The following is a 22,680-nucleotide window of genomic DNA, read 5'->3' as shown; positions in this document are numbered from 1 at the left end:
TTATCCAACCTCACACAGGATGAAAGGAGAGGCATAGTCATTCAGTTTCCTGCCCATTAACTTGACAGGGCGGCCACGTTCTCTAACCCAGAATACATATAACCCCTCCACAGCTGACTCACACCTGTGACGCACTCACAGTGCTGACACAGGTATGATATCAAATTGATGTGGCTGTAATAAGTATGAGAGATGCTAGTCACCATACCCTAACTCAGGTATGGCTTACATTTAAAGTTTACAACTGCCATCATAAGTAACTCTCACAGTTATGTTGCTTTGGAACAGAGGTCCATATCTTAAACGCAGCCCCTATGCATCTGTGATTTGGCTATCACTGCAGCTGTCAAGGGAGCACATGTAACCTGACCCTGCTCTGTGCCACAGGAGAGCAGGTGCTGCAGATCAGGATATTGATTCAGCAGGGAACAGGTGTACACTATATTTTTGGCATGGTGGTTGCTGGAAGGAAGGTCTGGTTAACAGGACACCCTTTCTGAGATAGGATTACGCACATAATTGTATCATTAATAAAACCAAAACAGCTATGGTGTCTGCACCTTGCAAAATGGCAATCTTTCACATTCCGCCAGCTACAAAGGTTCAGACCCACACTTCTGAGATTTTAGCTTATCCTCCTGACAGAAATACCCACTGATGTCATCTGTATAAAAGTGCTGTGAGCCAGGCTTGTGTTGGATGTTCATGTCCAATCCTTGTAGGGATATGGCCCAACGGAATAACTTGGGATGCGCTCCCTCAATGGTCATAAGCAACCTAACAGGTCTCTGGTCCACTTGAATAGTAAAGTGAGACCCACAAATGTAGGGTTTCAGCTTGGGTATCGACCAAACCACTGCAAAAAATGATTGCTTTTCGATTGTGGCCTACTTGCGGTCTCACTTGGTCAAGTTCCTACTTAGGTATGCCCAAGGCTGTTCTACCCCCTCAATTGTCAGTTGTTCTAGCACTACCCCAATTTCACAGGGGTCTGTTTAAAAATTATGAATGATTGCCAATAGTCGGATATCAGAGCTGGGACCTTGCACATGCAATCTTTCAAGCTCCGGATGGATGTCTGGCAAGCAGGGGTTCAGGTGACATTCTTTAGCAACTTATATAAATGTACCATCATTAAGGGAAAGGGCAGGTGTCCCATAAACTTTGAAAAAAGGCTTGTAATAACCTGTGAGGCCTAGGCACGTCCTCACTTGAGTCCGGGTAGTGGGGATGTCTCAATCCATCACTACCTGGTCTTTGTCCTGGAGAGACTGCTTCTTACTGCCACTCCCTTGCTGTTCTAAATAAGTCACAGTCCCCTGAACTGTCTAGCACTTGGAGGCTCTTATAGTCAAGCCAGCCTCTGCATGGCTTGACACCCTTGTTTCAGGAGGGATAGAATGTCTCCCCAGGTATGAATGAACACTGCAACATAAGTAGCTGCTGCTGAAGTCTTGCAGTCCAGACAATACCTATTTTACCATCCTATGGATTCTGGCAGGTGCATTCGTTAATTTAAAGGGCATAATAGTGAAATGAAAGTGCTCAACTGGAATGTAAGATGCTGTCCTCTCCTTTGCATTAGCAGTTAGGCTGACCTGCCAGTACCCTGCATTGAGGTCTAAGGTACTCATGAACTTGGCAACACTAATCTGTCCATGAGTTTGTCGGCCCTAGGTTTGAGGTGTACATCGGTCTTGGTGAGAGAGTTGTGCTCTCTGTAGTCCACACAAAAGTGGGATTCAGTTTTCCCACTACTGAACGTTTTAGGATCTAGTACCTCTGGTACCCCTGGACTAGCCCAGTGGCTCTGGACTGGCTCAATAACCCCCAAGTCCAATATCTTGGAGACTTCCTTCTCCTGGTTGGTGTCCTTTCCTTGTCAAACATACAGTGAATGGTACCCTTCACCGGCTTACTGTCTCCAGTATCGATACCATGGATGCACCAATCAGTCTTTCCTGGGTCAGTGAGACTATACCTGCGAACTGACCTAGCAGCTGCTGCCAGTATCGCACATGCTGCTGAGTGACGTCTCGAGAGATCCGGATGCCCTCTAGAGGCTTATCAGTGGGTTTGGTTGCTGAAAGTCTGGGAGGGCATTGATTTTTTTTTTTTTTTTCCAAACTTTATTTATATTTTACAATAACCGGTAGGCATGGCTCCAACAGGGAGCTGCTGAATGCAATATCCCACAACAATTCCCCCACCCCACCGCCCCCCATCCCCCGTATCCACAGTATCTTTGAGAGTTTCTACTCATTGCCTTAGTCGCATGGACGTTTTCTCTCCTTGTCTTCCCGCTCCTCCCTCTTACGGACCTGAGTTCTGGGTGTTTGGATTATCAGGGTCCGAAGTAACAGATTTGTTCATCAGGTAGGTGATATATGGTCCCCAGATATCAGGAGGGCGTGCGTGTAAAGGTAGTGTACGAATAAATTCAGTGTCCATATCTTGGCAATAAGTTATATCCTTTTCCCAGTCTGCTACCCTAGGGAGTGGGCCCCTGCCCCACGACATGGCTATTCTCCTTCGTGCTAGCACCGTGAGGAGTGCCGCCAGCTTGCGTGACGATGGCTGCAGATGTCTTGTGAGGCCAAGAAGCGGGCCCAGCGGCAGGGGGGTCATCTGCTCTCCTATAATCTCGGATGTTGTTTGTATAACGGTGGACCAGAATTGCTGGATACCGGGGCAGACCCATGCCAGATGAAGAAAGTCGGCGTTGGGACAAACGCATCTCTCACACTGGGCCGACGCCTCTGGGTGGTGCCTGTGTTTTTTGGCGGGTGTGTAATATGTTTGGTGTACAAAATTGAAATGGATCAGTTTGTAGCGAGAATTTAGCGCCACTTTTTGAGTTTGTCGCAGAATGTAGGCCCAGTCTTCCTCACTGATTGGTTCCTGCAAAACCGATTCCCACCTGTGTTGCACTTTAGGTAGGAGCTTCCTCGTGTCACTCACCAGGGTTTTGTACAGAGTTGACACCAGTCTGCCCTCTCCCTGTGCTAATATTGTGTTATGTAGCAGCTCCCACGTGGGGGGTTGTTTAGGGAATGAGGGGAATAGCTCCTGCAGGGCGTGACGGAGTCTGAAATAGAGAAAGACGTCCAAGGATGTGTTCCCTCCCTTGTCCTTGGCCATTTGGGTGGTCAGAAAGGTGCCCTCTGGGAAGAGGTCTCCTAGCGTTTTTACTCCTATTTTGTCTACCCATAGCAGGAATACCTTTTCGTTCGTGAGAGGGATACCGGGGATAAATTTTATAGGTAGTATGGGGGAGAATCGTACAGCCACTCCACACGCACTGGCGATCTTCTTCCATATCGCATATGTAGACAGGACCGTGTTCAGTGTCTTATGCGGCACAGGGATGTGGCTGATTATGACTGCGGATAGTAAATCGGGGGAGGCCAGGGCTCTTTCCACTTGCACATGTGGTCTTACATAGTGGATTGAGTACCAGTGGCTCAGGAATTGAGCCTGAGCCGCCCAGTAATATTTCTCTATATCTGGGAGCGCCAGACCTCCCTGCGCTATAGGTAAAGTGAGTGTGTCGTCTGGGAGGGCATTGATGTCCTCGTCAATTTCATCATCATCAGTGACCAGAGCCATCACTAAGTCAATAATCTCTTCCAAGAAGGTCATAGAGTGTCTCTGCTACTCCCTATCATGCAACTGACTAACTTTTTTGATATCGTCTAGGTACCTGGCCATCATGGCTTCAGATAAGGAACTGTAAATTGCAACATTCAGTTCAGAGCCCTTATCTCCAAAGGTCAGCCAGGAATGGTGTTGCTTCAGTTGCTGCCCCAATGCCAATCTGCAGAACATTTCATACTGGCACTGAGATAAATCATCTGTTGCTTGGCTTTTAAACCTTCAACACATTTTACCTCCAACCTTTTCTCCCTAAATACCTCCCTGCCAGAGCCCTCCGCTCTTCTCGCTCCAACTCTCTGCTGGTCAAATGCTTCTTCTTTTCTTTACCTCCTTCCCTCTCCCCCTTACCCGCTAATTTCCTCATTGCTGCTTAGACTGGTGTCCTGGCCCTTCATGAGTCTTACAGGTTACGGGGGCCTCTGCTCAGTCGACACCAGCACCCCCCTCCTCAGCATTGCCCTCTGGGTCCCCGGCTGGGCCTCCTCTGCCCTAGCACATAGCCAGTGGCCTCCTTACCTGGCACCCCTTGGCACTTCCCCATGTGGGCTTCTACTAGCACTTGCCCATACCTGTTCACCATTCCCCTTCCCTTCACTCTCGCCCGCACTATTAATCACTGGACTTGCACTTCCGAATAACACAAAGCCTAGTAGGACCTCGATTGTTTATTTATAGTTTTTCTTGTTTATTTTACTCCCCTGCTCCCTCCCCACTTGGTCTTGTAGCGCCCGAAAACACCATGTGGTTGTATATGCACCTAAAATATATACACCTAGCAAATACCCAATAAATACATAAATAAATAAATAAATATAGAGAAGAAGATAATCATTTTTAAACAGTATAATGCCACTGTCCTTAATATTGCAAGGATGTGCGAGCCGGGGACGGAAAGCCTATTCGATTGATAACAGACAGACAGACCAGCTGCACAACATGTTTGCCATCTATTCATCTCACATCACTACAGCCACAGAGCTTCTGTCCTAATAATGGCCTATTTCTTGACACACAACTGTTTTTCTAAGGGCCCCAAAATGTAAACTACGTGAGATGTCACTATAAATCTCCAATTCCGACACTGTTGAGAGCAGCTGTGGGTGGTTGCAATAGTGGACTGGGAGTTGCTCACCCTGAGTGTTAGAAAATATATGGCCCCGGCACTCATTGTTTTACAAATTAAGCAGTTGTGGTCTTGCTGTTTCAAGTTCCTACTTAGGCATGCCCAGGGTTGTTCTACCCTCTCAAATATCAGTTGTGCTAGCACTTCACCAATTCCAAATATACAGTGGTCTGTCTGAATTATGAATTCTTGCCCATAGTCTGGGATCTTCAGAGATTGATCCTTGCACGGGTCATCCTTCAAGCCCTGGATGGATGTCTGACAAGCAGGGGTCCAGGTAACCTTCTTTAACAACTGTTTTAATCTAACATCATTAAGGGAAAGTGCAAGTGTCCCACACCCCTTGATAAAAGGCCTGTAATAACCTACGAGGCCCAGGAAGGCTCTCACTTGAGTTTGGGTAGTGGATATGTCTTATTTGTAATCCATCACTACCTGAACTTTGGCCTGGAGAAACTGCTTCTTACCACCACGCATTTGGTGTCCTAAATGAGTCACAGTTCCCTGTGCTAACTGGCACTTGGAGTCTTTGATATTCAAGCCTTCCTTCTGCATGGCTTGAAGCACTTGCATCAGATCGGATAGATGGTGTGCCAATGTACAGCTGAACAGTGCGGCAACAGTAGCTGACGCTGAAGGCCTCCAGTCCAGACAATACCCGGTTTACCATCCTCTGAATGGCGGCAGGGGCATTCTTTATCTTAAAGGGCATAACATTGAAATGATAGTGCCCTTCCGGAGTGTACAATGCTATCCTTTCCTTTGCATTAACAAGTAGGCTGACCTGCCAGTACTTTGCAGTGAGGTCAAAGATACTCATGAACTTGGCAGCACCTAATCTGTCAATTAGTTCTTCTGCCGTGGGTATGTGGTGTACATCTGTCTTGTTGACAGAACTGTGCCCTCTGTAGACCACACAAAAGTGGAATTCAATTTCCCCACTACTGGATGTTTTAGGAACTAGTACCCCTGGGCTAGCCTTGTGGCTGTGGTGGCTCAATAAGCCCAGTGCAATATCTTGGAGACTTCCTTCTCCTGGCTGGTGTCCTTGACCTTGTCAGACATCCAGTGAATGCTACTCTTCACTGGCTTACTGTCTCCGGGATCAATGTCATGGATGCACCAATCAATCTCTCCTGGGCCATGCAGCTGCTGGCAGTCTTGCAATTGCTGCTCAGAGAGGCGGGAGATGTGGACGTCCTCTAGAGACCTTCCAGTGGGCTCGGTGTGCAACAAGTCTGGGAGGGGATCGATCTCCTCAACTCATCATCAGTGTCCAGAGCCATCACTAAGTCAAGAACCTCTTCCAGGAAAGTCATGGAAAGTTTCCTGCCACCCCCTTTCATGCTACTGACTAACTTTCTTGACATCTTCTACGTGCCTGGCCGCCATGGCTTCAGACAGGGAACTGCACGCTGTAACATTCAGTTCAGAGCCCTTATCTCTAAAGGTCAGCTGGGAATGGTGTCGCTTTAGTTGCTGCCCCGATGCCAATCTCCAATCTCCAGCACATTTCATACTGGCACTGAGATAAAGCATGGGCAGCTTGGTGTTCAAACCTTCAATGCATTCTATAGAGAAGTAGATAATCATTTTTAAACAGTATAATACCACTGTCCTTAAAGTTGCAAGGATGCGTGAGCCGGGGGCCGACTGCCAATTTGATTGAAAAAAGGCAGAGAGACCATCTTCACGCCATGTTTGCCATCTATTCATCCCGCATCGCTACAGCTACAAAAGGTTCTAGTCTAATCTTGGCCTGTTTATTTATAGACAACTGTTTTTCAAAGAAGGCCTCCAAAATGTAAACTATGTGACATGTCACTATAAAGCTCCTAGTCCCACGTACACACTTACATACACATGCTCATAATTGCGCATCTAAACACACACACTCATTTGCCTACTCAGATGTGCACACTCCCATTAGCATCCTAGATTAACTACTGGCCCACTCAGTGATTACCCAAAGGTATGTATTTTTTGCTCTTGTTGTTTGCCCTACTTTAACTTTTGTCCCAACATGTGAATTATTTGCCCTGCATTAAATGTTGGCCTACTGTATAAATTGTTTGTCACAGGTACATTGCTTGCCTTAGTTTAACTTTCCCCCCACTGTACTTTGTTCATTAACATCGTAGATTGACTGTTGGCCCATTGCACTAATTGTTTCCTTGTTTTAACTGTTGCCTCACTATTAAACTCATTATCACTGTGTGACCTGCTTGCTTTTGTAGAATTGTTTGTGCTAGGTTAATTGTCGCCCCTCTCTATTTTGCTCTTTAGCATCCTAGATTGTTAGCTCCTTGTAGGAATTATTTGCCCCAACAATGGCACACTCTTCATCTTGGACAGGCACACTATTCCCAGACCAACTATGCCAATTGCCACAGCAATGTAATATCCATCCCTTCAGACATCAAACAGCATAACTTTACGCCTTTGCAACCAAATTATAAAGCACTGCTCAGGCCAATGCACCTTACCACCATGAGCACACAAGACTCCCATCTGGACACAGATGCCTCTATGCCCTGGACACAGATCACCTACAAACAGACCTGCACACACTGCGAGGGTACCTCTGGGCTGCACGCATTGGCAGAGTAGCAAAACTATCTTGCATTTTTCCTCTCTCTCCACTAACCTTACCCATCCCTCTCTCTTTCATATCCACCAGAATGGCTGGAAGCCATGCAAACAGCAGAGGTGCACGGTACAAATCCCAGTATTGTAATATAACATAACATAACATACAGCTCTTTCTTATAGACTGCCATGGATATAGACAATTTGAATCCAATAGGAAGTCATCCCATACTTTCCAATCTTTATTTGGACTGTTACAGTGGAATTTATAATTTTGGTCCAGTGTCATCTCTGGAAGAACAAAGTCTTTGTCCTGTTGAAGTGCTCTAGTGGCCATGTTGAGGGACTGCACAGGTGTCAGTGCCCCCTCCCATTAGCAGTCAGCATGCAAGTGATTCCCTGAAGGCTTCTCCTGTAGGTGATTGGACCCACAAATGTATTACTTGTCGTCAGTAATTAATTTGTGAGGCGTTTGCCATAGCTCATCCCCGATGCTTATTTCTGAGCCCCTGCCCCTGTGTTTTGGCAACTTTATTTATTTAACTCTCGTTCATTTAGTAATTGCCCATAACAAACAACAACAGTGTGCATTGGCCGCAGTCTCTTCATCCTGGGCCGGCTCATTGTTATTCATGAACCTGATGGCCCAGGTGGGTATGCCAGTGCTAGCTATCCATTGTCATAGATTACAAATGTGCTTGAAGGTCATACTGCTGAGTAATTGTACTGGCCATGTCTGCATGCTGCTTCAGTTATCCTGCATAGCACTACTGTAACAACCAGCAAAGCTATCACAGAAGCATGGGGTGACAAGAGGACAGTTAACAGCCAGCAGCGCCACGACAAGGGCAAGGCAAGGGAAACGGCCAATGCCTAAGAGGAGTGCCTGTCAAGAGTGCCAACCTATACACAAACAATTTTCAGAAATATTTAACAGGCAATTTCAACAATTGAGAAATATTTCTTTCTGCATTAGTTAGTCAATTTACCATAGGAGGAAAGCTTTTTCTGTGGATAACATTTTCCACTTGCTACTGATAAACTCCAAGCTAAATATTAACAATGAAAATGTGTTTTAATAAGCACTGAAACATTTGTCTTAAACTAGCCCGATATTTTACATTGATTGGTATCTGTAAATTGCACTTCTCCCATGTTTAGTCCATCCTTCACTCGTAATAGCCCGTGGGAGTTGCAGCCTTAACCCTAAATGTGCCGATACTGTGGGGAGCAGCTGTGGATGGTGGCAACAGTGGTCTGGGAGTTGCCTGCCCTGAGCGCTAACAAACATTTGTTCCCTGACACTTATTGTTTTACAAATTAAGCACTGTTGTCACTAATGTTAATAGCTTTTCTTGGGACATTTTCAATTGTGCTCTCCGGCCTTGCACATTTGCTTTCTTGCTTCTACCACAAACAGGAATTCATCCAGATAGACTTGCTCTGCTGCCCTCCCACCTGAAAGATATTACGTTTTTTAATTTTTTAAAATGTATTTATGTGATGCATTTTAAATATAAAACATTTCACAGTAAATAAACATATTTGTATTGTATTTATTTTATTTATTGAGCATTTGCTAGGTGCCTTATAAAACCAATGGTGTTTCCAGGCGCCACAAGGAAAGGTGGGGAGGGAACAAGGGCAGTAAATAACAATGAGAACAGTAAATATACTATTGTGGTCCTACTAGGCCTTGTGACATTTAGATGTGCAAGTGCAGTAAAGAGATGTGCAGGAGATAGGGAAGGGAGGGCAGGGGTGGACTGAGAACCAAAAGAGGCCCAGGAAATAATGTTCAAAGTGGCCTCAAATTACACATTTTCAGCAAGCCCAACGCTTTTCCCATGAGAAAATGTGACAATAAAATACAAAAGAGTCCCAGGGTGCAGAGGCCCACCGGCAAATCCCCAGAGTTCCCTGTAGGCCAGTCCATGAGGGAGGGGTGTGGGAGAAGGTAGGGCAAATACTGGTGGGAGCACGAGAGGGAAGTGCCAAGGGGTGGCAGGGAAGAGGCCACAGGCTAAGTGTTGGTGCAGAGGAAACCCAAGGGTCGGATGCACAGCTGTGAGGCAGGCGGCCCGCAAGGGCAGGGCTGGGGGTGGGGGGTGCTGGTGATGACTGGGTAGAGAGCCTGGTAACCTGTGAGATTCATGAAGGACCAGGCCGCCAATCTCAGCGTCAGTGGGGAGATTAGCAGGGGGGAAAGGGAGGAATTAGAGAAAACCAGAGTTTTGAGATGTTTCCAGAACTTAATGAGGTCCGGCTCAAGTATGAGAGGGCAGGGAGGCTGCACAATAGAGAGTGACCAGCCGAGACAGAGACCTGCCCCCCACTATCTGTTTGGTGAAGCTTTGACAAGCAGAGAGTTGGAATTAGAGGAACAGAGGGCTCTGGCAGGAAAGTTTTTAGGGAGAGAAAGTTGGAGATAGCATGGTCCCAAGACCCAGAAAGCCTTATGGATGATACAGAGGGTCTTGAATTTTTCACTTGCGGATACAGGAGCCAGTGGAGAGATTTTAGGGTTTAGGGCTGGAGAGATGCAGTGCCTGGTCTGAGGCCAAGGATAAGACTTGCAGCCCTATTCTGGATTAGCTGAAGGGGGTGTAGGGAGGAAAGGGGTAAATTGTGAAAGAAGCTGTTGGGGTAGTCCAGCCTGGAGAGGACCAGAGCTCTGTAGACATTGAGCTTCTGGGGAAAGTTGAGGAAAGGGAGAATGCCTCTAAGGAAGTGGAGCTGAAAGTGGCCCTTCTTAGCGAAGTCCAAGATGTGAGGGGTGAAGGAGTTGAAGATGACCCCAAGGTTTTTGGACGTCACAGGATGGTGAGGGTAGAGGGTCCAAGGAGGGCAGACATAGGCTAGGAGAGAAACTGGGTGCAGGTGTCCCAATGAGAAGGATCTCTGTCTTTCTGGCATTAAGGCAGAGATTGTTAACTGAGGACCATGCCTGTATGGTGGACAGACAATCAGGGATGAGAGAGGACGAAGGGGAAGTAGTAGAGGGAAGTTTGAAGGAAAGCTGCATGTCATCAGCATAACACTGGAAATTATGAGAAAAGGAGGAATGCAGCAACGGAATGAGTTCTGTTAACCAATGAAGCATCTGTACGAGGTGGAGTGGCTGATGTCAGACAGATCCAGGGATGATGTTGGGGGTGCTCATAGCCCTCCAAGGCCCACACAGGGCCAGACAGGGGCCTTTGTGTTAGGGGTGCTGCATCAAGTCTACCGGCTCCCCGTTTGGTAGAAGAAGAGCAGAGGCCCAATCAGGAGTTGCAAGGTGGGCTCACAGAGGAGGCACTGATGTGCCTGATATGGTGGCAGCCATCTTTACATGCAAAAAGGCATGCCTGTTGCTTCCATAGCCGGCAGGGCTTACCTAGATGGCGGCATCCCTTGGTTGTGCCCAGTGACTCAGGCTGTTGGTGTGGATTGAGCTGCCAGCCTGCAGCCTCCTGAATGCAGCAGGGAAGAATGGAAGAAATAATGCAAATTACATACTTATCAGACTATAACACATTTTAGAAGGAACAAGTTACAATTTCACACACAGTTCTCCTTTAATAATACATTGTCAATGAATTCATGTGTATACATCATTATCACATTTTCAATTGAGAAAGGGCTGGCATTATATAATCAAATGTTTAAGATTTCAACAAAAGAACCACACAAGCGACAGAGTCTGGATATTCTCAGAATATTACTTTCATTTGTTAAAATTAGATTGAGTTTAACTCTCATAAAGTTGTTCCTAAAGGCCTGCGAAGGCTACCGTAATTGGTCACAGGAAATGATGTTAAAAGCTTTCCCCTCAACCAAAGACTGAGAAAACAAGAGATGCTTCATAATTCTTTCTCTTGTACTGATCCAATCAAGGGTCCACAATTTGGTTTAATTCTTGAAGGATAATGAAGTAACTCAACATTATCAGATTCCACAGCTATTCATTTGCTTAAGCAGAAAGATGACCAGATATTTAGTACCTGGCACGTTCTGTTTACAAAAAGGGTATGCAGATCCATAAATAGGGAACATGTCCGTGGGGTCAACATTTTATAAAATAACTGCAATTGTTTCCCGTCAACTAGGATTTGATTGATATAACTACCACTTCCCGTCTGATGTCAGTTATAGGAACGCCATTAGGCAGGTGTTCCCATAACTGCCATCTTAAGCGCTGTATCCATAGTATGGGCTCCAACTTGTCCAAATTCTTATCCAGCGACTTAGTCTCAGCCCCAAAATGTAAACAAGGGATCACTTAAGACTTGTACAGCCTCAAAATCGGCAATATAGAGAATCTGCCAAACCTCAGATTAACTTTCTTCATTTGAGCTGTCATAGCACTGTTAATTGGATATAACATTTTACAGTTCTGTTTATTACCAGTTTTGGAAGGTATTCTTTCACCCAAGTTTTTAAATTCTTCAAGCGATTCAATGTTTTGCCCATACAACTGATAAACACACATTTTAGTTTTTTTTTTCCAGAGATTTCACGATCAATATTTTTATCTTTGATATGTTCATTTCTAAATTCAAGTCCTTTACATAACTTGACAAAACTTTCAATGACCTGTGCAGGTCTATGGGAGTCAAAGAAAAGAATTCTATATATCGTCTGCACAATGGATCTATAGTGTTGCCAACCGTGAGGGATAAGCTTTTGCAGAGGATAAAGTGACATTCCGATGAGGTATATAAAAATGAAACAAAAAAGGAGTGAAAACACAGGCCTTATGAAGGCTGTGAAAAATATCAATATGATGAGAACATTTACCCTCCAGATCAAGACACATTTTAACTTTTGTATTTGAGTGTAGAGATATCAAAATTTTTAATAAGTGACCTAGACAGCCTTTCTGCTTTAGTTTTACCCACAATTTATCATAGTTAAAGCAATTGAACAACATTGATAAATCAATGAATCCAGTACAGATTGGGTGTTTTATTAGTTGAGCTTGCTGGGATAGTAGGTACAACATAAAACAGTTTCTAGGGGGTTCCCACTTGCTTCTAAATGCCATATTGATATGTTTCCATTACGCCAGATGAATATGACCAAGTCTGTAGATCTTAGAATCAAGTCAGAATAATGTTTTACTTGAGGCATCTAAAAGGGAGATTGGCTTGCAATTACACAGAATAAGCATATTTCCCCTTTTAAACGCAAGAATAATATTTTAGAGCTCTTCCACAATGGCAGAATAATTTGAGAAGCTGCAATGTTTGTATACGGATTCCCCAAAATAATGGCCCAGAGCTCAGGATGTGTTTTGAACTTTGCATTTAAAAGGCCATCTGGACCGCGGACCCTTGATGGCTTATACCTTTTGATAATTGCTACAACGTCCTCATTGGATAAAGCTACAAAACCACCCATCAGCATGATCAAAAGACAAATGCTTATAATTCATACCGTTATGCCATCGAGGATCATGTTGAGATAATTGACTGATTGTAGACCTCAAATCTATGTTCCTATCTTGCACTGAAACATCAAAGCAATGACTATGGGATTTCCGATAATTACATCGAGAAATAGGACTGTCTATAAACAGCCCACTCAGTAATATTTGACAATGCTCAACAGAATAACAAGGATCTCTTAACCTTTCTGCCTCTGCATCTCCATTAGCCATCAATTCTGATAACCAATTATTCATAGGCTGTGCCAAGCTTGCCCTCCAGAGTACCGTAGAATTACGGTAAACAATTTCCAGAGGGAAGGGTAGTCTGTATGCAGACTTAAAAGGCACTGATCACTCTCGTTCTTTTCAACTATTGACAATTTGGAACAACTCACAAAAAGAGAGTTTGAAACAAAAATATAATCTAAGGATCATTGAGATCTAAAATTGTGGCAATTGTGTGAGGAAGAGACAGAGTTCCTGAGACACTGCCCTTGAACAGCATTTGTGGTCGAAGATCAAAACAGTACTGATTGTTTCCTGAAAACCTGGAAGGGCATAAACGTCTGGATGGCCTTGAAGACTTACCTCAGTGTTGCCTAGCAATGCACCTGCATCGCTCCCCATTGCCATTACCATGGCTGCCTCATGTGATGCAAATTACACCAAGACGGTCACCTTATTTAGGTGATGATCCACCACACAATCTCCAGCAATTGACAAGTGATGTATCCATCTACGTTCCCCTTCCTCTAGCCTAGAAACCAAATCCAGAGACCACACTTTGGAGTGTTGGATGAGTGCTGCCGTGAATGGCTCTTCTTTCTTCTACCGTTTACATTCCCATTACAGCTTATCCATTAAACTACCAGACATCTCTTTGTAGATTTAAAATGATTTGCCATTACTATGCCTCGAGGCTGCTACATGGGATTTACAAAACTCCCCAAAAGCAAAGCAACACACGCCTTTTGTCTAGCTCTTCTGGATAATGACTACGGGTCTCTGCCCGTTCTCTTAATCAAAGGTGAAGACTGCTGCCCTCCTGGGCACCCAATCTCATGTCCTCAGTTATCTATGGAAGCACCTGCTGCCTTATCCCAATGTTGCTCTCCTTGGTTGGGGGTCCAACTATCTGGATATTGCCCTCCAGGATTTGTTAAGTCTTTGCTAGGTTTCAGCAAGCAATTTAACCTTAAATGGGTCAGCGGTGGGTCTTTTTCCCATGTCCAGAGGTCCATGTTGCACTGCCAGCAGAGCCTGTGTTCCCTTTACTCACCCACTGGGCCCGGCAGCATAGGACGGATTCACCAGCCAGCCCATTTGCTTCAAAATATTGTTACTCTTCTGCACGCCATTTTATTTTCATTGTCTCGCCTTAGAACAGTCACAAACCTGCCTAGCTGCACTTTGTGAATGCATAGCCCTGCCCAATACCTTGCTCCCTCCTCCATTATAGCACTTATGGTACATTTACACCTATACTAGTTACTCCCTGTCTATGGTAAGCATCGGTGGGGTGCTTCATTTTCTCTGTCAGCCCTACAAGGTGCTCCAGCCCTTACACAAGCTCAGGATCAGCTTTGAAAAAACCTTATCCCACCAATCTTTTTTCGTTACATTTCTGTTGAGATGATAGGCCTAGTTGACACAGTAGTCTTTATTGCTTTAATCTCTGGAAGCCATTTAGACCACAGGCCGAGGATAGCAAAACCTGTAGACGGTGTTCCCTGCTCCACACCTATGCCCTTTTCCCTTTCCACTCATCTCATCCGCTCGCCCTTCCCTTGACTGCTTTTTTGTTAAGTTCCCAGCAGTGTCTGTAACCTCTCCACCAGTGCTGTTTCCTGATCCTTTGCACCTCTTTACTTGTGAGAACTTTCCCCTCTTCCCCAGCACTGGTACTAGTTATCCCCTGACCTCCTTTTCCCGTGTTCCTTCCTTTCTTCCCGCTTGACGCCCTGTCCGGTGCTCTTCTCCGGCTGCTTTTTCTTTTTTGCCTCTCTTCTGTTCTCTCTAAGAGTTCCATCTTCGCCCGCAGCAGATTATCCATCATCCAACGGATATCCTCCCTCTTTGCGTTCCCTCCAACCTCTTATCCTTTTCAGTGTGGGCACTGCTTGAACAGATATGCCATAGTTTCCCCTTCCACTGCACACTTAGCCCCTATTATAATTAATTATAATTGTTCTTTTATAATGCATTTAATACCGGAGACACGCAAGACCGGGATTCAAACCTGTGTTGCTTTGCGTTGTCTTGCTTCCAAGACACACGGTTGCCCCTGAACTATCCTCCTTATAGTCTGCCCCTTTCCTTTAGTAGTCATTAAGAGCCGATTCCTCAGTTTCCTCCCTTTCTCAATAACTCTAGACATCCAGGCTAACTTGTTGAAATTCATTTTAAGATGCAGATGGTTTCCTTAACTCCCTCTTAATCATGTACTCGATAAGATGGCTTAGCAAGCCCTAAGATTGCATACCAGCCCCTAGCATACCTTTTAAGAAGGCCAGCATGCGCTGCCAACTCATATGGACGCGCTATGCACCAGACCTCGGTGTTAAATCCGTCTGTGCATCTTAGCTGTCACATTCCATGCTGAGGCAACCTCGCACTTCCTCCATTTCTAACCTTTCACACACTGGCAAGTGCATTGTGCAGCCTGTGAGAGCAGAAATGAACGTCCCTCACGCTACCTCCCCACCTGCTGCAAGCAGTTTATCTCATTATATTATTTGACGTGGTGCAGTGTGCCATATTTCAGGGAGGGGGTTACAGAGAGGGTGGGGGTGACATTTGAACACAGCTAGTGACAATAAAATAATGCATACACCGAGAATAATCTTTAAACAGGAAGGGTTAATGGTAGAGGGAGAAAGCGGCTAGAGGTAGGTGCCACTAATTGCCTGGTCATTTATGCATACAATGGCATAGAAAGCAATGAACAAATCCTGGCCATCTTGCCCTAGGGCCTGCACAGAAAGGGAGTGGAGTTGCCACACTGGTTACTATCGCTTACCCCGGCCAGCGCTTAATTTGGGGGTGGTGGGGTGTTTGCCATGGCTCAGCCGGGCACTTATTTCCAGAGCTTATTGCACGTGACTCAAATTGATTATGATGTGGTGTTTTGGCAATGTAACTACTTTACCTGACAGTCGGTTCTAGTCAGACAACAAGCAAGAACAGTGATTGTGTGCCGGCTGATTGCTAATTGTGAACCTAAAGATCCATGCAGGCCTGGCAATGCTAGTTATCCATTTTCATGAGTATTGATGAGTTGGAAGGTGATAAAGATGGGCAAACATGCTGGGCATGCCCTCACACTGCTGCGGTCTGCCGACATTGCTGGGGCGGCTATACTACTGTGATAACCAGCAGCACTGCCACAGTCGGGTGGGTTGACAACAAAGCAACAGAACATTCACCGGCCAACAACGCCAGCACAGGGGCAAGGCTAGGGGAAAGGACACTGCCGCCGAAGAATACCTTTCATGAGCACCAACCTCTACAAGAAGATCCTGCTGCAATGTTTGATAGGCTAGTTCATTTGTCCATCAATTTACTATAAGAGGAACGCATGTTTGCTCTTTTTCTGTTGATAGATAAATGTTTATTTGAAGGGTTTGATCAGGCTAGTCATAGTTCTGACATATGCGCTACAAAGCCCAGGCGAGAAGATGGTTCCTTGTAGACACAGCAGATCAATTGGTTGGGTGGCCTTGCTAAGCCGCTGGTTTTCATCTGGGGCAGCATTCTTGGATGTAGTCATGAAGGACTATGACCATCTACTGCCATGTTGGTGTGAAATCTTTGCATATCCTCGGCATGACTGGCCACGTTGGGGGCTCGTAAAGGGCCCGTTAGGATCAGTTAAACTGGGATATCCTTGTCTAGGGATTGTAGGGTTTTCTCTTGCATAACAAGTAGACATGCTTCATTAATCCAACAAGGTCATACACCCAGCTGGCTCTCATCAGCCAGGTTGCATGTCTCACTGTAGTCATGGTTTGAGTGGCTGTGATGTTCTCCATAGTTTTGTACATTAACAGAATGTTGGAAATATGGTGGTAACAACCAGCGATAGTTGAATCTGTGTGATTATTGTAATGATAATTCACATTCAGATAGGCTGGACCTCTACTCTCCCTGACCTTCACATACTCATTTCCCCACTTCTTGCACAGAAAGAGGAATATATTGATCAATGATCTGGAGGCCATTATTAAAAGAAAATGTTTTAAAAATAGTGGCGTGCCTAGTAGTCGTCGGGTAGTGCAACGGGTACGGAGCAATAGAACAGTTTGAAGAACCCTGAGTCCTATGGGTTTAGATCTTTGGGAGGCCCTTGGTGGGCTACTACATTTTGGGGAAACACATATTTCTGTGGTCCCTGTACATGCACCATGATACCACAATGCTGGGCTCACAACAGTGTGGCAATTTTGCAGTGATGTGCCTTCCGAATGCCACCACTGGTTGAAGTGCCGCTACCCATCCAGTTTCAGACCTCATTTGTTGGTCAGGACTTTGTGGCTAGGCAGGGGCTATTGGAAACTGAAGTGCCGAACGGAATCTGTGCCGAACAATGCACATGTCTGTGCAAGCAAATGAAACAATGGCTCAGACAACTGCATACACTGTAGGAATGTGTATTATGACACATGGCCCTGTCTGCTACAGTGCTGCGAATCATGGGGGCTGAGCTTCCATCACTGATCCCCTTTTGCTTCAGTGTTGCCTGAGGGAGGAGATGGATAATGCATCGGATGGGCCGATCATAATATCTTTTACTTGTATTTCTCTCAGTGATTCCACAGACCACGAATGCCACTGAGTAATAACATGATTATTGCATGGCAAATATGCTACGATGATTCCAACAGCATTCAATTACACTTTTGCTCTCTCGGTCAGTGCGCATCTTCTCCTAAATGATTAAAATGGAAAAGATGTCTGTAGGGATTTCATCTGTAATCTAATCTTTATGCCGCTAAGAGATAGAGCCGTGATCCGGTCTATAGATGAAGATCGCAGGCTTAAATCAGGCGGGTACCACCATCGTTGCGCCTTCTGGGGCAAATACATTAATCAATATTACATTTGTAAATATTAATGGCTATGACTAAGAGTGCAAACATAACTTTAAAGTCGGGCAGCTGTGTGACTGACAGAAGTGCCAACCAGTCACAGCATAGCTGAAACTGGAAGTTTCAGTTTCAGCAACTCTGTGGCTGGCTGGCAATTCTGTCAGTCACTCTAACTTCCTCTGGTGACCCCTCGTGTGAGAGGTCACCAGAGGAAGTTATGGTACCTTTGTTTCCCCTCCCCAGATAACTGACCGTCAGCGTGATCTAATAGATCACACAGCCCCCGGGTTTGCTGAGGGTCAAAGACGCCTCGGGCTCGGTGATCTATCTGCTCTGCAGAGCAGAGAACAGATCACTGAGCCTGAGGTGTCTTTGTTAATCTTCAAGCCATCTTTTATAAACATAGAAATATACATAATTCAAGCAATCTTTTATAAAGCTTTGTCGACGGACAAAGAGACCTCAGGTTTGGATTGAATGATCTACGTTTCAAGCCATCTTTTATAAACATAGAAATATGTTACATATTTCTATGTTTATAAAAGATGGCTTGAAAAGTACACAAACCATAGTAAGGTACGCATACAAATATATAAATGCTTAAATACATTTATATATTTGTTTGCACACCTTACTATGGTTTGTGCAATCCACCATGGAAGCCATGCCCCCAAATGAGGCCCCCTCCCCTCAATATCTTACCCAACTTAAAGCACTGGGGGCAGCACGGGTGAGAGGAACAGATGGAGAGGCAGGGAGAGAGATACAACAGAGAAAGAGCGAGAGAGACGGTGGGGGTGAGAGGAGCAGAAAGGCAGAAAGAGGAAGATAGAGCCGGGGGGCAGAGAACATGAGAGGCTGAGAGAAAGATGGACAGCACAGAGATAGAGACGGAGGGGGAGAGGTACAGAGAGTCAGAAAAGGAAAGATAGAGCAGGGGCGGAGAGAGTGAGAGGCTGAGAGAGAGGGGCAGCACAGCTAGAGAGAGGGGGATAGAGGAACAGAGGCAGAAAGAGAGAAGGGGGCAGCGAGAGAGAAAGAGAGGTAGAGAGCAGTAGAGAGGGGGGAAATGAATCCAATGGGGAAAGAGAGAGGGGGAGAAAAATAGTGGTGTAGAATGGATGGAAAGGAACGAGAAAGAGGCACTTGGAAAACGGTGAAGGAAAAGATAGAGTGCAGGTTCATAACATTGGGGAAATAGAGGGCCCACGAGAGAGAGGGAAGAGTAAGACAAATACAGTGAGAGTGAGAGATGAGAAAGACGGGGATAAAGACATAAGAAGAGGATGAGAGACAGAGTGAGTGGAAGGGATGAAATGGCAAATGTGACATAGAAAAAGAGATGTCAGAGAGGGGAGTGGAAGTGAGGACAGAAGGGTGAGGAAAGATAAAATAAGAAAGAGATAGGAAGGGAGGAAAGGAGAGGGAGGCTAAATGCAAGCGAGAAAGAAATGGAGCGAGAGGGAGGTAGCGAGGGGAGAGAGGCAGACGGCGAGGAAGAAGGAGTCAGAGGAACAAGGAGAGAGGGATGGGGACAGCGAGAGCAAAAACAGGGAAGGGGAGAAAGGGGTGAGGTAAGGTGGAAGAAGTGGGGAAAGAGATATATAATGCCTGGATCAGGGAGAGAGAGAAAGAGGGAGAGAGAGAGAGACAGAGAGAGACAGAGAGAGACTAGACATGCTTTAGAGAGATGTAAAGGGATTGGGAGAGCAAGAGGGGGTAATAGAGTGTGGAATCGAAAAAATGAGATCTTGAAAGATAAAGATAAGAAGAGAAGGGAGTAAGGGAGAGTGGGGGATGGAGAGAAAGAGACGGAAAGGGAGAGACATGATAGGAGAAGAGGGAAGAGAGGAGTTCAATTGATTAGACATTATTGAAAAATCATTGCTTCAGTTCGTTTAGAGCAAGAGACTCCTATCCAATGCTTGCATCAGCGTGTCCTATACTGAACATTTATACAATGACAACGCTTGACAGGCATTAGGACAACCTCCTCAGAATAATGTGGAGCTGACATATCTGTGAAGCGTTTTGCATTCTAAGGGATGGAGTGCAGCTGAGGCTCCCCCATTTGTCACATCGCATTTGTAATTGCTGGCCACTTCGTCAAAAAGGTTGCTTTAGTTAACATGCTAACTACTGAAAACATCTAATGCAGTCTTTATTCAGAAACCCTCAATATAATGAACATACCTAGTGATAATGTTCTGCAATCATTCGCACAAGGGGAAAGGCGCTGAGCCAATCAGGTGGCCGGAACAGCAGGCGCAAATAAACATTCTTCGCCCACGGTTTCTAGCCATCTGAAGCCCTTCCCCGTTTGGTACTTGTTTTATGCAGAGGCAACAGGGTGCTCTCCCTGTTGCATCCCCACTCCCTTGCCCCTCCAACACAAACCATACCCATTCCCCCGACGTCCATCTTTTTTTTCCATTTTATTTCTTCCTCACGAGATTGGCGTCGCTTGTACAGCCATTATACTGAGGGGAAAAAAAAAAAAAAACATTTGCACCCTGGATAAACCCTGGGGTGCGAATGGCTTTCACCTCCATTGTGGGGGGGCGGATATGGCCTTTAATGACCCACAGCCCTACCTGGGCTCGGGTTGGCCCGCCATTAAAGGCCAAGTCCGCCCCCCGCAGCGGGTGTGAAAGTCATAGTGTTGTACCATTACAATGCATTGGCGCCCTATGAGTGGCAGAGATACCCATTACAAGTCCAATGTAACACAAATGTGCTGCTTCTATTACTTATTTCCAACACAAACCTCCATGTTAAATACGCATTTTGTTGTTCCAGTAGCAGGTTCAAATCCTAGATTCGGCCGCTGTGTTCCCCTTTTACTGTCCGAAATGCCTTTAGTGGTATCTGCCAACTCTTAGTGAGAAGGGACTGGTGTTTTGGCCATTACTATGAGCCACTCAAAAAAAGCCCCGAAGAGAGGAAAACGCTGTTATAGAGTTCCATTGGCATTAGTACATCTGTTCCTAGTGCTCACTATCGCTTGCGATTATTTTCAGCAAAATACCAAAACAAATCAAATTACTGAAATGGAATGAACTCCTCACTCATATCCCTTGTCTTTGTTGATAAGCTCACACCTTCACAGAATTGTACAAGATGTCCCGAAAATGCATTCGCATTCACAAAGGTACTTCTGCAAGCATAGCGCTGTTGACTTGTCCAGAGGTTTTTGTCCGATCATGCGTGTGTGGGTGTAATTGATACACAGGTTGGGGTGTGCCTTATGTCGATCATGTTGGGTGCTAAATTCATGAAGAGAGAGGTGTGTCCAACTGTAGGCCAGTTACTTATCCGCCACTCTTCGGTATGTTTATAGACAGGGTCTTATCAGAGCAACTGAATGATTGGATCTTCAAACAGAATCTACTTGCACCATTTCAGTCTGATTTTCGACCAGGCTGTATCAAAGAAACTGTTACATTGTATAATTTAGATGATATCAATCAGATTTTAGAGGATAGAGGCTTTTGTTAGTTGGCTCTATTGGATTTCGCAGCAGCATTCGACACGATTGATCAGGCGATCTTGATTGATATATTATCTTGTTGAATGGGGATGGGAGGCCTTGTGTTTGAGTGGATTTGCTCCTTTTGCTGAACAGAAAACAAGCTGTTGTGATGGGGATATTGTGTCCCGAATTATTTTTAGTTCCCCACAGTGTCCTTCAGTGGTCAACACATTTTCCCCTGCTGTCTAATTTAGAAAAGAGCCATTAGGGAATCTAACAATTAAATATGGGGTTGCTATTCACCGATATGCCAACGACGCTCAAGTATATTTTAGAATCTCGTCTGAACATGAGTTTTGCAACAGCTATGTAACTGCTTAATAGTGATTGAATCTTGGATGTCCTAGCATTTTTTAAAGTTAAACCGTTGAAAGACGGAGTGTCTTTGACTCTCCAACCCTTCAAATCAAGTGTTACTTTCGTGTTGGTTTATTAATTTATTTATTAATTGCAGAATAGTTGGGTTTTCCACTGAACTTGCCTCTTCAGCCACATATTTGGGTTTTTATCTTGATAAAATGTCTTTAACCTCTCATATTAACATGTTGGTAAAGTTCTCTAATTTTCTGTTTTGGCTGATCATTTAAGGACTTTAGTTCAATCATTGGTTTTTTCAAGAACAGTTTAAATTATGGAAATTATATCTTAATTGGAATTCCACCAACAGCCTTGGCTCAAGTGGTACTTCATGCAGCTGCATGCCTGGTTTCGGAAGTCAAGAAATTTGATCACATCACTCCAATTTTGTAATACCTAAACTGGTTGCGTTTAGAAGCGTGGAGTATTTTTAAATTATTGTGTATTGCCTACAAAGTGATCCATTATCAGACCCCAGAGACATAGCCCCCAAATAAAAAAATCTCAGGCGGATTGAGAGGTCTCTGTTGACTAGACTCTTTATTTGTTGAAGTACCAAAGTTCCCATGTACAGCGTCAGCTAAAAGATCAGTTTCAGGTGCTGCTATGTACTTTTGGAATCTGTTACCAGTTGATGTATGTAAACACCCAGGGTATTTGAGATTTAGCAAGATCCTGATACCTGGCTCTGTACATGTACCATGAAATAATCTTGATGTTGGGTATTGATTTTATGATCTATTATTATTTATATTTGGGGCCCAGTCATACCGGTGGACCTCTTCTTGGAACAAATTGACCTATGGGCCCCAGTGTTGACCCTGGCTTTTAATGCCTGTATGAGCTGAGGGCATTACTCACACTCATGGAAGATGGCGACTATTATCCAAAAAGGGAGATGTAACTGCGCCTTCATCATGCT

General features: G+C 44.9%; 1 long non-coding RNA gene across 1 annotated transcript in view; it reads right to left on the bottom strand.

Moving 5' to 3' along the window:
- Window positions 1-22,680, bottom strand: part of LOC138510269 (uncharacterized) — a 249,312-nt gene that overhangs the window by 6,661 nt on the left and 219,971 nt on the right. The window contains exon 2 of the long non-coding RNA XR_011280353.1: window positions 10,749-10,824. This is a non-coding gene — a long non-coding RNA (uncharacterized lncRNA). The remainder of the gene's footprint in view (window positions 1-10,748; window positions 10,825-22,680) is intronic.

This window comes from Ambystoma mexicanum, chromosome 6p (assembly GCF_040938575.1).
Source record: "Ambystoma mexicanum isolate Mex_15411 chromosome 6p, UKY_AmexF1_1, whole genome shotgun sequence".
Taxonomy (NCBI): domain Eukaryota; kingdom Metazoa; phylum Chordata; class Amphibia; order Caudata; family Ambystomatidae; genus Ambystoma; species Ambystoma mexicanum.
Note: the sequence above shows the minus strand (reverse complement) of the source record. Positions and strands in the feature narration are given on the sequence as shown.